The following is a 14,240-nucleotide window of genomic DNA, read 5'->3' on the forward strand; positions in this document are numbered from 1 at the left end:
TATTTTGCCAAGTGCTGGTGCTAAGAGCTAGGAAGCTGAGTCCTGAGCTTAACCCTCTTCTCTGTTCCTCATTGGCTGAGCTAAAGACAACTGTCCCTTCAACTCCTCACTGCACAGAACCAAACTGAGTGATGAGTGATACAATTTTGTCCTAGTTTTCATTCAGTGGTGGACAGAGACTCTAGGAGCAAGGGCTGGAGAGATAGCACAGTGGGTAAGGTGCCTGGTTTGTACATATGGTCATCCGAGCACTGCCAAGAATGACTCCAGAGTGCTGAGCCTGGTGTAACCCTGAGAATCACCATATGTGGCCTAAAAACTCAAAACAAGATTTGTAGGAACAGAATTTTTGCTATTTGCCCTTCCAAAGGCTGTAAGAAATGGGACTGGAAAGATTTGAAGTGAAGGGCAGGGGTGAGGTGGCTATAACCATGAAATACATGATTTATCCCAAGATATAGATGATCATTTACACATAAAATATAAATCATAGATAGGTGCATTTAAATGTATATGTTATCATTTTGTATGTATTTATAAGCATTTGTAAGTATAAAAAAGATAGCAAAAGATTATATTATGGGTTTAGTCAGATATTAAATATATTTTTCCTTACAGTCTGAAAAAGGAGAGCAAGTTATTTCACAGTGAGTCCAATTTGGCAAAAGATACCTTGAACTACTTTTGCAAATTGATTTGAAGATTTTGTAGTCAGGACACACGCTGTACTCTGATGCTGGTAAGTCATGTGCTTATTCTCAGCAAACCAATTAGGAAATGGAAAAGCTGCGTGTGAATTATAGATACCCTACTTAGAGTTCCCATTTTGACTTCCTCAATCAATCAAAGCGACTTTTCCCCACGTTGCCATAAACATTAGTTTTCACATTTTTAGTGTGTAGCCTAGTATTCTTCTAAGTCAACTAAATCTCAAAAATCAGGAAGATAACTCAAATGGAAATGCTCCATAGAGCTTCAGTGTTCCTCAAGAAAACACAAAGTAGGAACTGCAGCCAAGGTCTTTGCGCTGCCTATGACCCCACAGGGTTGGATCCCTGGCTCCCAACCAGGAGTGCTCTCTGAGCACAAACCCAGGAGTAAGTCCTGAGCACTGCTGGGTGTGGCCCCCAAACAAAAGCAAAACAGAACACAAAATAAGACAAAAGAAAAGCTCAGAATGCTAAACACATGCTTTGTGTGCAAGTGACCTTGCAGGAGACCCGACACCACACGGTCCCTGAGCCGCACTAGCTAGTTACCCCCAAGCACAGAGTGGGGAGTAGACCCCAAGCATCCCTCCCCTCAAAAACAAAATGTAAGTTAAAATAGAAACCTGGCAAATACTCTATGTATCGGTAGGTAGCTCAATGGACTGTGTATAATATAGACAAATATGAATCTGAATGCTTCCCATAAAAAAGAATAGAAACTGACATATTTCACACTAGGCACAAACATTAACCCCAAATGAATTAAAGACTTAGATATTAGGTCTGAGTTCATAAGACACATTTAAAAAAATATTCTATGATTTTTTTACTTCACTGCTCTCTTCAATGATTCAATGTCATTGACAAGGGAAAGAAAAACAAATAAATTGGATGCATTAAAATAAAAATAATGGGGCTGGAGCAATAGCACAGCGGGTAGGGCGTTTGCCTTGCACGCGGCCAACCTGGGTTCGATCCCCGGCATCCCATATGGTCCCCCAAGCACTGCCAGGAGTAATTCCTGAGTGCAAAACCAGGAGTAACCCCTGAGCATAGCTGGGTGTGACCCAAAAAGCAAAAATAAATAAATAAATAAATAAAAATAAAAAAATAAAAAAAAAATCATCTGCACTGAGGAAGAAAATATTTATGAAGCATAAAAAGGCACCGACCAAACAGGAGAAATCATTTTCACACCATACTTCTAGTAAAGAACTAATATCTAAAATAAAGGCACTCAGAGGTTACAGAAATGAAGAGTTATAGAACCGATTGTCAGTAGAAAGAAAAGAAGGAGAGGTAGAGAGGTCAGGGAAGGATGCATAAGGGATATGTATATGTATAAGTAATTGTATTGTAAACCAAAATGCCCCCATCCCCCAAAAGGGCCTGCCACAGTGGCAGTCAGGGTTGGGAAGTTTGGGGCAACTGGGGACATTGGTGAGACAAGTGGGCACTGGTGAAGAGAGTGTTGTTGGAACGTTGTATGACTGAAACTCAGGTATGAATTATTTTCAAACTTTGCAATTCATGATGATGCAATAAAAATTTAAAAGGAAAAAAATGTAAATAAAGGCACTTACAAAATTCAACATAAAAACAAGCCCACCCAAAAATGGAGAGAAAAATGAACAATTTCCCAAAGAAGACACAGAGAAGGCCAAGGTTCATGAAAAAGTGTCCATCAGCACTGATTATCAGGGAAATGCAAATCAAAAAGGCAATGAACTATCACCCCACGCCGGTAAGAATCGCCTGTATCGGAGAAGATGGACACAAGTGCTGGTGGGATGTGGAGAAAAGGGATCCACGCTAGTAGGAATGCAAAATGGTTCAGCTCTAAGTACAACAGTATAGAGATTTCACAGAAAAATAAAAATAGAACTATCACATGATCCAGAAATTCTACACTTAGATATGTATCTCAGGAACACAAAACAATTATCCCAAAATCCATTTTCACTGCAGTGCAATTGATAATAGCCAAGATCTAGTACAAAGCCAAGTGCCCAGCAACTGATAATTGGATAAGGAAGTTGTGCTTGGTATAGGAAATGGACTACTACCACTTAGTCTTCTTTTTTGCTATAACATGGATGGAGCTGGAGAGGGTCATGCTAAGCAAAATTGTGTGAAGCAAAAGTCGGAAGGAGAGAGACAAATATCAGATGATCTCAATCCTGTGTGGTATATATAAAAAACAATGGAATGGATGATGTTCAATAAAAACACACCTTTGGACTCAAACAACAGAACTGAGGCTACCGTAAGTGGGGCAGGGGTAAGGGAAGTGAAAGGCAAGGGTCTTTTTGACCATGGTGAGCAGATACTGGCACTTTGGAGGTGGACATGTTGTAGTAACATTGTACTTAAAAATGTGTTTGTAAACAGCTGGGAGAGATAGTACAATCAGTAAGGCACTTGCCTTTAACCTTGCTGACTTGGGTTTGAATTCTGGCACCCCACTTGGTCCCCTGAGTCCTGCCAAGAATGATCCCTGAGTACAGAACCAAGAGTAAGACCTGAGTGCAGGTGAGTGTGGCCCCCAAACAAAAACAAAGTTTAATGTACGTGTACATATTCTTGTAAACTAATGGCACTTCAATGAATTAATAATAAAATGAGATAGAGGTTGGAGAAATAGTGCCAAGAGTAGATGGTAAGGTTCTTGCATGAGACTGACCTGAGTTTGATCCACATCACTGCCAGGAGTGATCCATGAGCACTGCCAGGTGTGTCCCCACCATGGAAAATAATAGGAATATTTTGTCTGTGTTTAGATAAACTAACTATATGACACAATATCTCTTCCTTTTATTTATTTGTTTATTTTGGTTTGGGATTTTTTTTGGGGGGGGAGTGGTTCTGGGCCATACCCAGAAGTGTGTACAGGGAATATACAGTGTTGGAAATCCAAACTGCAGCTCCAGCATGCAAGACAAGTGTTCAAGGCCTTTCAATAACCTGCCAACCCTCTGTTTTTTATTATGGTCTACTAGGGATTGAATCATACTCTTACACATGCAAAGCCAAGCATTTTGCCACAGAACCATACCCTGGTCCCCTTCCCTTTATTGTAATACATAAATTCAGATAACCTTTAGAATAAATCATAGATGAAGTATTGCCCATAAAAGTAATGCTTAATAACTCCTTTGACCTAAATGTTTAAAATTTATTTATGATTTGAACAGTACAACACATTTTCCTTTTAATGACTTCCTCATTCTTCAATAGTAAAGGTAACTCTCTAGTCTCAAGAGCAAGAACTGACAGCTGAAAATATACTCAAAACAAATAACTTCTCAAAACATCAAACAACTACATCCATCTTAATGTTGTGAGTAAAAGGTTTACTTTTTAGGTTCAGCGAGGTTCAGCTAGCAAAGAATTCATTATAACACTATTTTTCTGCCACTGTTATCCCATTATTACCCACAATGCTCTATTTACAGTTCCCAGATCTTAAAAAGACCACAGTCCTTATTAAAAATCGGGCGAATACATCTGTGCCATTGTAAATCATTTGATTACTTTGCATATTTGTGCAACTGAAACCAAAAGGTGGGGCAGGGCATCAGCCGCCCTGATTCATGTAGCCCTCTTTCAGGCGAAGACTTCACTAGAACAGACATGTTACAGCACGATCAGCATTAGTACGAGAGGAGCTTCACGTTCTTGCCTTTCATAGTCTCTTACTTTAATTCTATCTCTAACATGATGCTTAGGATAAAAAAAAAATTAAAAATTTAGACTTCACTCTTGATAATTCTCTGTCAGAGTCTCTCAGCGGGGGCGGGGGGAAATCATGATTCTTCCAAATCAGCTTTTTCTTGATTTGCTGATTGGCAATAATGAATAGAATCGGAAGGAAGGTGGGCAGTAGTGAGACATCGAGGTTCAAGGTTCCAAAGGTTCTTTGACTTGAAGAAGCATGCACTGGAAATTCTTAGGCCTGACAGAGAAACTGGAAGTACCTGAACTTTGGGAAGTGTTCACTGAAAAGGAATCTCAGGTTGTCTGGCTTTCTGTTGAGCTCTGTAGACATTTGTGTTTTCCTTTGATTCTGGTAAAGAAAAGAGCAAGTGGTTGATGAAAAGGCACCGACTAACAATTCTTCATATACTAGGAAGAAAGTCTTAGTAGAAATAAAAACTTCCCAAAGGCTCTGTGATATTTCTATAGTGGATGCTGTGAGAAATCAACTAGGTCTCTAAATGCCAGTTATGCCAAGCCTCAGGATAGTTCCCAGCCTTCCTCAGAACCGGCCTCCACAGAAAGGAGTTGTCTCAGCTAACATGATGCCCCTTCCTCCAGAGACAGCTGACATCTGATGACTGGCTGTAGTTCTGATATCTCCTCTAGAATTTTCCAATAATATCAGTTGGGCCTCTGCAGCAATAGCACAGAGGTTCAACTTCTCAGCTTCATCCTGCTTTCTTTATTCCCTTGGAGACGGTGTCTAGATTACACCTCATTAACCTTCTGGAAGCAAATTTCTGCCTTAGAGACTTTCCCTATTGCATTCAAACGAAGATATCTGACAAATTCCTTTGTGGATTAAAAATAACCATTTTGGGGGCTGGAGCGATAGCACAGCGAGCGGGTAGGGCGTTTGCCTTGCACGCGGCCGACCCGGGTTCTAATCCCAGCATCCCATATGGTCCCCTGAGCACCGCCAGGGGTAATTCCTGAGTGAAGAGCCAGGAGTAACCCCTGTGCATTGCCGGGTGTGACCCAAAAACCAAAAAAAAAAAAGAAAAACCAACATTTTTAGGACCAAAGAGATCATTCAGTTGGCAGAACTGGGAGGCCCTGGATTAATCCCCAGCACTACATAGTCCCCCAGCATTAGGAGTGACCCCTGAGCACAGAGCTAAGTACTGCTGGGTGTGGCTAGAAAAAGAATACTGAACACTTCGAGGCGTGACCCCTAAGCACTTAGCTGGGAGTAACCCCTGAGTACCAGTGGGTATGGCACCAAACCCCAAAACAACAACAATAATAAAGATGTCTCATTTTTGTCATTGTAGATTATCATTGTATTACTTACTTTGCTTTGATCAAATGGACTGGTTGCAATAAACTTCCTGCTGATTTTCCTGTGACTGTCTGCTTAGTTCTAGGGATTGTGTATCTGTTAATTTTAAGAGGACTATGAAAATATTTGAAATGTATAAAATATGTACAAATTTATATTAAAATAGAATTAGATTGCCAAATCACAGTGAATATGTGAACAAATTAAACAGACTTCCCCGTTTCTATGTTTACAATTATGTGAATTCTTATAATACAATTAATTGTTAATAGTGATGACTTGCTGAATAATATTGAAATATTGGGGACCAAATACATAATCAGAATGTACGATGTACCTTGTCAAACCATGGTGCATCCAGTGGTTGCACATGCACAAAACCATGGGGGAAAGTTCATCAGTGTTGTAAAGCTCATGTCTTGCCTGCAGAGACACTGGGTTTGATCCTTAGTGCCAATAAACAAACAAAAAGACCAACAAAACTATGGTATATCCAATCAGATATCCAATCAAATATACCAGCAAGATGTGTGAGAGATCTTCAATATGTCATTCCTGATATTAATTTCAAAATGTCAGAAAGTTTCCCCAAAATTCAAAATATGGGGACCGGAGTGATAGTACAGTGGGGAGAGTATTTTCCTTGCATGCAGCTGACCCAGGTTTGGTTCTGGCATCCCATATGGTCCCCTGAGTATTGCCAGGAGTAATTGCTGAGTCCAGAGTCAAAAGTGACCCTTGAACATCGCTGGGTGTGACCCAAACAGCCAAGAAAAAAATATCAAAATATACAGGTTTTGTGCTTTTGTGGCATTGCACTTGCAAGAGAGGGGAATCCCACACAGTGCTCAGAAGCTCGGAGACTATTACTAGCCGTTCTAAGAATGATGACGTGATTAAGGCTATACCCATCAGTACTGAGGGGCCACATAGTGCCAGGGGTTGCCTTGTTGCACCATTCAAATCATTGAACTGTCTTTGGGCCCTGTGACATGGTTTTTATAGAACCTATCCTGTGATTTATTGCTGTTTCTATCCCTGTGATTTATCAGGGGTAAATTTATTTATAGAACCTAGCCCTATGATTTATTGTCATTATTATAATTTATTGTTATTTACTTCCACAATAGACTAGGAATTCATCAATTGGGATATTATTCACATCTGTAGCCTGCTACCTCTTGAAAAAGTATGTAGACACACTTTGGCTCTCATCGAATTTTAGTTTCAATCAGTACTAAAGGATAAATCAGTACTTATAAGATCCTGAGTACTAAGCCAAGCATTGTTAGAGAAAATGAGTCACACTTATTACCATCGAGGAACTTATAATATTCTTAGAATTATAATGTACTAAACAGCTAAAGATCAGTGAATGGTGATTGGTTATATAGGCAAGTTGAATAGTCACATTCATCTTTGAGTTCCCGATTCTCCACTGAAATAACAACAAAGGATGTAATGGAATGTAAAAGTCCTAAAGCCATAAGTGTAAAGAAAACTTGAAAGGAGATCCTCAGCAAACAGGATTTTAGCAAAATATAGGAAACGTTTAACTACCTAAAGGGCCTAGAGAAAGCTAAAACTTAAGCTTGCTGGGAAAAGAGCCAAGAAGTGAGTCAATTATCTACAAAGAATACCAGAAAACTTCAGGCATTCTTCTGCAGATATCAGGAGACAGGGTACAGGACAGATAAGAAAATACGAAGGTTTAGTTGAAAGCTTATATAAGGAACAGTTGAAAAACAATTTCCTCCGTGCAAAATGCTCAGAGAGATATCCCCATGGATTCAGGGACACAGATATAACTCGTGAGAGGGGTTATGAAAATGGGGAGATAAAATAATGATGCCACTGAATATTTAAGATTATCCAACCCTTCTTACTTCAAGAAATTGGAGAGCTGAGAGTTGGAGCTTAGAGAGTGGTTAAGGCGCCTTCCTCGCACACAGCAGACCCCAGTTCCATTCCCGAGCACTGCATATGGTCCCCTGAGCACCTCCAGGAATGAGTTCTGAGCACACAGAGAGGAGGAAGTCCTGAGCACTATTAGGTATGGCTAAAAAACAGAGAGAGGGGGAGGGAAGGAAAGGAAAGGGAAGCAAAGGGAAGGCAAGGCAAGCAAAAGCAAGGAAAGGAAAAGGAAAAAGGAAGGAAAGAAAATAGAAAACGAAAGGAAAAAGTTAAAGAATTCCTTTCAGAGTAACTTACCAAAAACAAAATCCAAAGACAATGTCTATATAAAGTGTCATTTAGAATTTCCCTGGTGAAATTGCCTGACCACTCAGTTGAAACCATCCATCTATAAACCCTAAGTGTATAGTTTCTTACTCAAATATGTCACACACTAAGAGCCACCGTGTATGACAGGAAATCCAGATGAATGATGAAGACCACAGTCAATCAAGGGAAAACTGGAAAACATAAGAAAGTTGAAAAGCTAAGCACAGGGCTGGAGTGATAGCCAGCAGGTCGGGTACTTGTGACCCAGTTTGATCCTGACGCCACATGTGGTTGCTCAAGCATTGCCAGCAGTGATTCCTGAGCACAGAGCCAGGAGTAAACCCTGAGCACAGCCAGGTATGGCCCCCAAACAAAAACAAATAAAAAAGTTTCTTAAAACACAGAATATCCATAGATTCTAAATTTGTAACATATTTGACTCAGAAAGAAAAAAATTTCATTAAAATCATTCATTTATCTCTGGGGATACAAAGTGTCATTTAGAATTTCTTTAAATTTAAATCCAAAGTGACAGTGAAGTGGTGGTGAAGTGTGGTGACTTCATACATCAAAACCATAAACGTTACTGATTCTATTATAAAAATGTGACCTAAACTATTACATTTAAATTTAACTTTTTAACTAAACATACAATTCTCTCTCTCTCCCCTTCCACACAATCAACAGAAGAAAAACAAAACTTGATTCTTCCAAAAAGAAGAACAGAAAATAAGAAAAAAATTAAAAGTAATATAAAAAGCATAATAAAATCTCTCTGACAGAAAAATTTAGACCACATACAAATGATCAGGACTCTGGAGGCACAAATTTTCCAACAATAGGCAGTAGAAGGCAGTGACCAGATGCCTGCAAAATATCAAGAGTAGCTTTATATTTCTAGTGGAGATTTGGAATGTGTTAGTAATAACTAACTGGGAGAAAAGTAAGGCAATTATTAACTAGGAAAAGAAAAACAAGAATTTTCCAAGGTAGGCAATATAATTATAGAGCACAGTTAAATAAACTGTGAATGACAATTACTTAGAATATAAACAGTGTACACAAATTTAACTAAAATTAAGAACAGAAATACATTGAGAAGATGAAAGGGAGAAAATGTATGTTTGATTCAGTTAAAATGCTGTTTAAAGAAGTTAAAACTTCATTTCATAAGAATAAGTAACAAATCAAGCATGACAGTAAAAATATTATTTAGAACTTAGAACTAAATGCCAGAAGAAAATGCTTAAGAGTTAAAATGACTGTCTTGAACAATAGAAATAAGTACTGAAGTGGTTGGAGCAAGTTTTATTTATTGCTCTAATTTTATTTTTAAACTTTGACTATGTTTTAGTAACTGTGATGGGTCTCATTCTCCTGACCCTGAAGGAGCCTCTAATGTGGCACCGTTAGGAAGGACCAGTCAAGAGAGGCTGCTAAAATCTCAGGGCTAGGGCGAATGGAGACGTTACTGGTCCCGCTTGAGCAAATCGAGGATCAACGGGATGATAGTGATAGTGATAGTGATGTTTTAGTAAAAAGATCTGAAAAGTACTGATGGCATTAAATAAAGTATATCAGTTTTCTGTCTGACCTATAAAATAATTCCTTTTTGTTGTTGTTTTGGTTTTGGGGGCCACACCCAGTGTTGTTCAGGGCTTACTCCTGGCTCTATTAAGATCAGGAATCACAATTGGAGGTGTTTGAGAACCATATGCAGTGGCAGGGATTCAACCTGAGCCAGCTACCTTACCCACTGTACTAATTCTCCAGCTCCTAATTTATAAAATAACTGTATCCCCCAAACTTTTCCCGGGGTCAAAGAGATAGTGCAGTGGGTAAGGTGCTTGCTTTACACTCAGCAGACCCGGGTTCGATCCCTGGCACCACACTGCAGGCTTTGGTGCTAGGGCATCACCCCCTGCAGTTCTGGAGGAACCTGGGCCTGTGTTTGTAAAGCATGCATTCCAGGCCACTGAGTCATCTCCCCAGCCCTATTTTAGGAAATTTAATCTGAAAACTATATGCCAAGCACTGCACAGGGAAAGGAGTTGTTTCATTTCTCCCCCACCCCCTATTATATTCCCAGCATGTATCTTGGTGCCTGTTTCTAGAAGGCCCTCAGCCCATATTTACTGACTGGTCAAATAGGAGTTGTCATAGTCATTATAAAAACCAAAGCAGTAGTGTCTCGGACTAAGAAAATTATTGGAAAGAGGTATTTCTAATACGCTTTGGAAAAAGGATAGTCAAATTATTTCCAGGAGATAAACTAGGTTTGGCTTCTCATTGCTGTTATCTACCGGTGTGTAACCAACACTTCGAAATGGAATAACTCGATTCAATCTCAAATCATTTAATTACAGCTCATGATTTTAAGAACCAGGAATTTGGGCAGCTCACAACCAGGGAAATTCTTTTGCTCTCTAGGTGTCAGTTGAGGTTACTCACTGGCATTCTGCTGGTGGGTGTGTTGATCTGAATAGTTCAAAGTGACTTGGTTTACAAATCTGGTTCTGGGAGCTAGGAAGGTTGGCTGGAGATCAGCAAGGGCCAGTGAAACTAGAGTCCTGACATTTAGATCGCCTTTCTACCACGATATTCTCAAAGAGATAGTCATTTTCTTGATTCCCCTCACCCCGCCCTTTTGCTGTAATGCTGTTTATTCTCATAAGCTAGCCACGAGTCTTTCACTTGTTCTATGTCTTTGCCACCTCTTGATACATTTTTAAAAACTTATTATAGTTAAGGTCATGTGTTTGTAATGGTGCTGACATTCATGGTTTTGCAATTGCTATGATGATTTGGGGTCACACATGCACTTGACTGTGGTACTCACACTTTTTTTAGTGGTTTTTTTCACATTTATTAATTTTTTTATTTTGCTTTTTGGGTCACACCTGACAATGCTCAGGGGTTACTCCTGGCTCTGCACTCAGGAATTACTCCTGGTAGTACTCGGGGGGGACCACATGGGATGTTGGGAATCGAACCCAGGTGGGCCGTGCGCAAGACCAGCGCCCTATCCACTATGCTATTGCTCCAGACTCAGTTGTACTCATACTTTATTTGCAACACTTGCACACGTGGTTTCTGGGGGGGGAGGTGCATGGGGGGTCCCACAACTGGCTGCCATACATTTTTTATTTGCTGTGCTCACACACTTTTAATTTGGGAATCAATCAGCAAGAAACAGATTTGTCAGGACTATGCTCAGTGCTTGTAGGTGGCACTGGGTATCAAACTCTCGATCTCAGTCTTGAGGCCTCTAAGGCCCTTGCACCACCGACCAGTTCATGTCCCCCACCCATGCCCATGCTGTCTTCTTTTTTTTTGTTTATGATATATTTCAAAGTTGTATTTTTTTCTTTTTTTAAATTTAAATTTATTTATTTTTTTAATTAGTGAGTCACAGTGAGGGTACAGTTACAGATTCACACATTTTTGTGCTTGTTTTTCCCTCATGCAATGTTTGAGAGCCCATCCCTCCACCAGTGTCCATTCTCCACCACTAATGAACCCATTATCCCTCCCACCCCCCAATTCTGTCCCCCTCTATGCTGAGTCTTCTTAGATGGTAGTTGTGAGCACCCAGAAAAAATGTCTGAGACCAAAATTGAAACTACCAGACTTTTCACCTAGTCTCAGATAGCATGCAGTGACTCGCTTCTCCCGCATTATCTTGGATGTTAAGTGAACCAAGGACGAGGCAGGATTCAAGGAGAAAGGCTAGACCATGCTTCGAATCCAGGTTGCTATAGTTAGTTCTTTGGAGAACTGTCTTTGGGAACGAACTTCCACAGTGGAGAGTTAACTGTCTAAATCTGTATTGGTGAAAGTACCACTCATAGCCTCAGACCCTGGCAAGGGACTTAGTGGACAAAGAGCCAGTCCGATATGTATAAGGTCGAAAAGCTGATCTCTGGCCCCATCCCATATCTCTGGCCACAATCACCAGCACTGATGTTGTGATCCACAGCACCACAACAGCTGTGTGACCTTCAGCACACTGCAACCACTGTGTGAGCACTACAAAATGAGCAAGCACAACTGTGCAACCCTCAAACTCCAGACCCTAATGGCAAGGGATGGGGAGGAGGATTTTTTTTCCAGTCTACATATATATCTATTTGTTTGATGCTGAGTTTATTCCCGGGTTGTAAGTCTTTCCTTCTTCTGTTTTTCTTTTTGTTCTGTGCAACTCCCTCTTTAGTTTAGGAGCAGTCTGCTCCTTTTCAGTTAGAGTCATCTCAGTGTGGCAGGGAGAGCTCATGGAGGGTTAATTCACCCATGAGCCCTGTAAGTTCTGTGGCTCGTCTTGGATGCTTTGTCCACCTGGATAGCTCAATGACCAGAGAATGTACATCTGAACCCTTAAGTTCAGCATTACTTTCTGCATTTTTAAGCGAATGCAGTAAAAATTCAGCACTCTTTTTGGATCAATGACCCTATGTCCAGTCCCACTGTTTGTTATGGGGTCACCTACCAACAGTCCCCAATGTAATGCCTGAAGGGGACACACTGCTTCTGCAGAATGACATCCTTCAGATATCTAGTGGCTTTTCTGATATGCATGCCCTTGATGGCCTGGGCCCTTTCCCGAGTGTTCTTGAAGCTCACACGAAGGTTCGAGCCTGATTTTGTCAGGTTCTTGGTGTCCAGTGAGTAGCATACCATCTCAGGACCACCTACAGCCACTCTCAGAAGAGGAAGAGCAATGGCTATGGGATAATTGTTGTGAATGGGAAGGAGGATATTTTAAAGTACCACTTATGTTCTCACAGATAAAGTTGTGCAATTGAATTTCAAACTGTATTCTCTAAAACAATTATTGTTTCCCTGCTATTCCTGAATAGTGGATCTGTAAATACCACTTTACAAGATAAACTTTAAAAGGAAAAACTGGGATTGGAGGCTAGAGCGATAACACAGCGTGTAGGGCATTTGCCTTGCATCAGCCGACCCAGGTTCGATTCCCAGCATCCCATATGGTATCCTGAGCACCGCCAGGAGTAATTCCTGAGTGCAGAACCAGGAGTAACCCCTGAGTATCACTGGTGTGATCCAAAAAGCAAAAAAGAAAAAAAAGAAAAAAAGAAAAGAAAAGAAAAGAAAAAATAACTGGGATTAACCAATTTTTTTATTTGTTTGTTTTGGAGAAGGGGATTGTTTGGCTCATACCCAGCAGTGCTCAGAGTTTACTCCTGGCTTTACACTTAGAGTCACTTCTATGCTCAAAGGACCATAAGTGATGCTGGGGATTGGACTGGGTCCACAGTGTGTAAGGCAAGTGCCTTAACCGCTGTACTATCTCTCTTGCCTTCAAACCAGTTTTTTTTTTAATTATTCTTGTTCTCCTTATAAAAATATTTCTTAAAGCCAGAGTGTTAGTACAGTGGGCAGGGGACTTATTCTGTATGTGTTCCACCCAGGTTTGGCCCCCAACACCCTCTAAGTTTCCCCCAGCCCAGCCAGGAATGATTCCTGATGGCAGCGCCAGGACTAAGCCAGGAGCATAGCTGGATATGGCCCCAAAACAAAATCAAAAAGAATAAATCATTATACTTTTAATTACAAAATACTTCTTAAGGGACTGGAGTAATAGTACAGTGGGTAGGGTGTTTACCTTGCACTCGGCAGATCCGGGTTTAATCCCCAGCATCCCATATGGTTCCCCCAGCACTGCCAGGAGTTATGGTTTGGTTTTGGTTTTGGAGCCACACCCAGTGATATTCGGGGTTTACTCCTGGCTCTGTGTTCAGAAAAAATTCCCAGCATGCTCAGGGGACCATATAGGGCACCGAGATTGAGCCTGGATTGGCTGCGTGCCTGCAAGGCAAGCGTCCTACCCACTGTACTATCACTGCAGCCCTCACATAACTCCTTTCTCTTTCTGGGTCACGAGCAGAGTCAGGCCCTGTGGGCTCTCTTTCCCAGGACAAGTCCTCGGTCTGAAAGCAGAGGGCTCTTGCAGACACTTCCCTTTCTGAATTCGGTTTTCATAAAGTTTGAGCAACAGCAGAGACTGGAACAGCAGAGGTTCCCAGTGCTTTACTTCATCTGTCCTTTTGTCCTTCTCCTTCCCTTCCCCCCACCCAGGAAACTTCTTGAGTCACCTCTTTGGACCTCTGTTCCCTGAACTCAAATTTGAGCCCTTGCTTTAGATCCATTTTTCCTCAAAGATTTCATGTTGGGGAACAAATAGGAATGGCTGAGTGGAAATTGGAAAAACAGACTTTTTTTTCTGGGGGCTGGAGCGATAGCAC

General features: G+C 40.8%; 1 pseudogene; it reads right to left on the reverse strand.

Moving 5' to 3' along the window:
• Positions 1-11,735: 11,735 nt before the first annotated feature.
• Positions 11,736-12,651, reverse strand: LOC129398795 (60S ribosomal protein L17-like; annotated as a pseudogene).
• Between the last annotated feature and the right edge of the window lie 1,589 nt (positions 12,652-14,240).

The sequence above is a fragment of the Sorex araneus genome, chromosome 9, assembly GCF_027595985.1.
Source record: "Sorex araneus isolate mSorAra2 chromosome 9, mSorAra2.pri, whole genome shotgun sequence".
Lineage (NCBI taxonomy): Eukaryota > Metazoa > Chordata > Mammalia > Eulipotyphla > Soricidae > Sorex > Sorex araneus.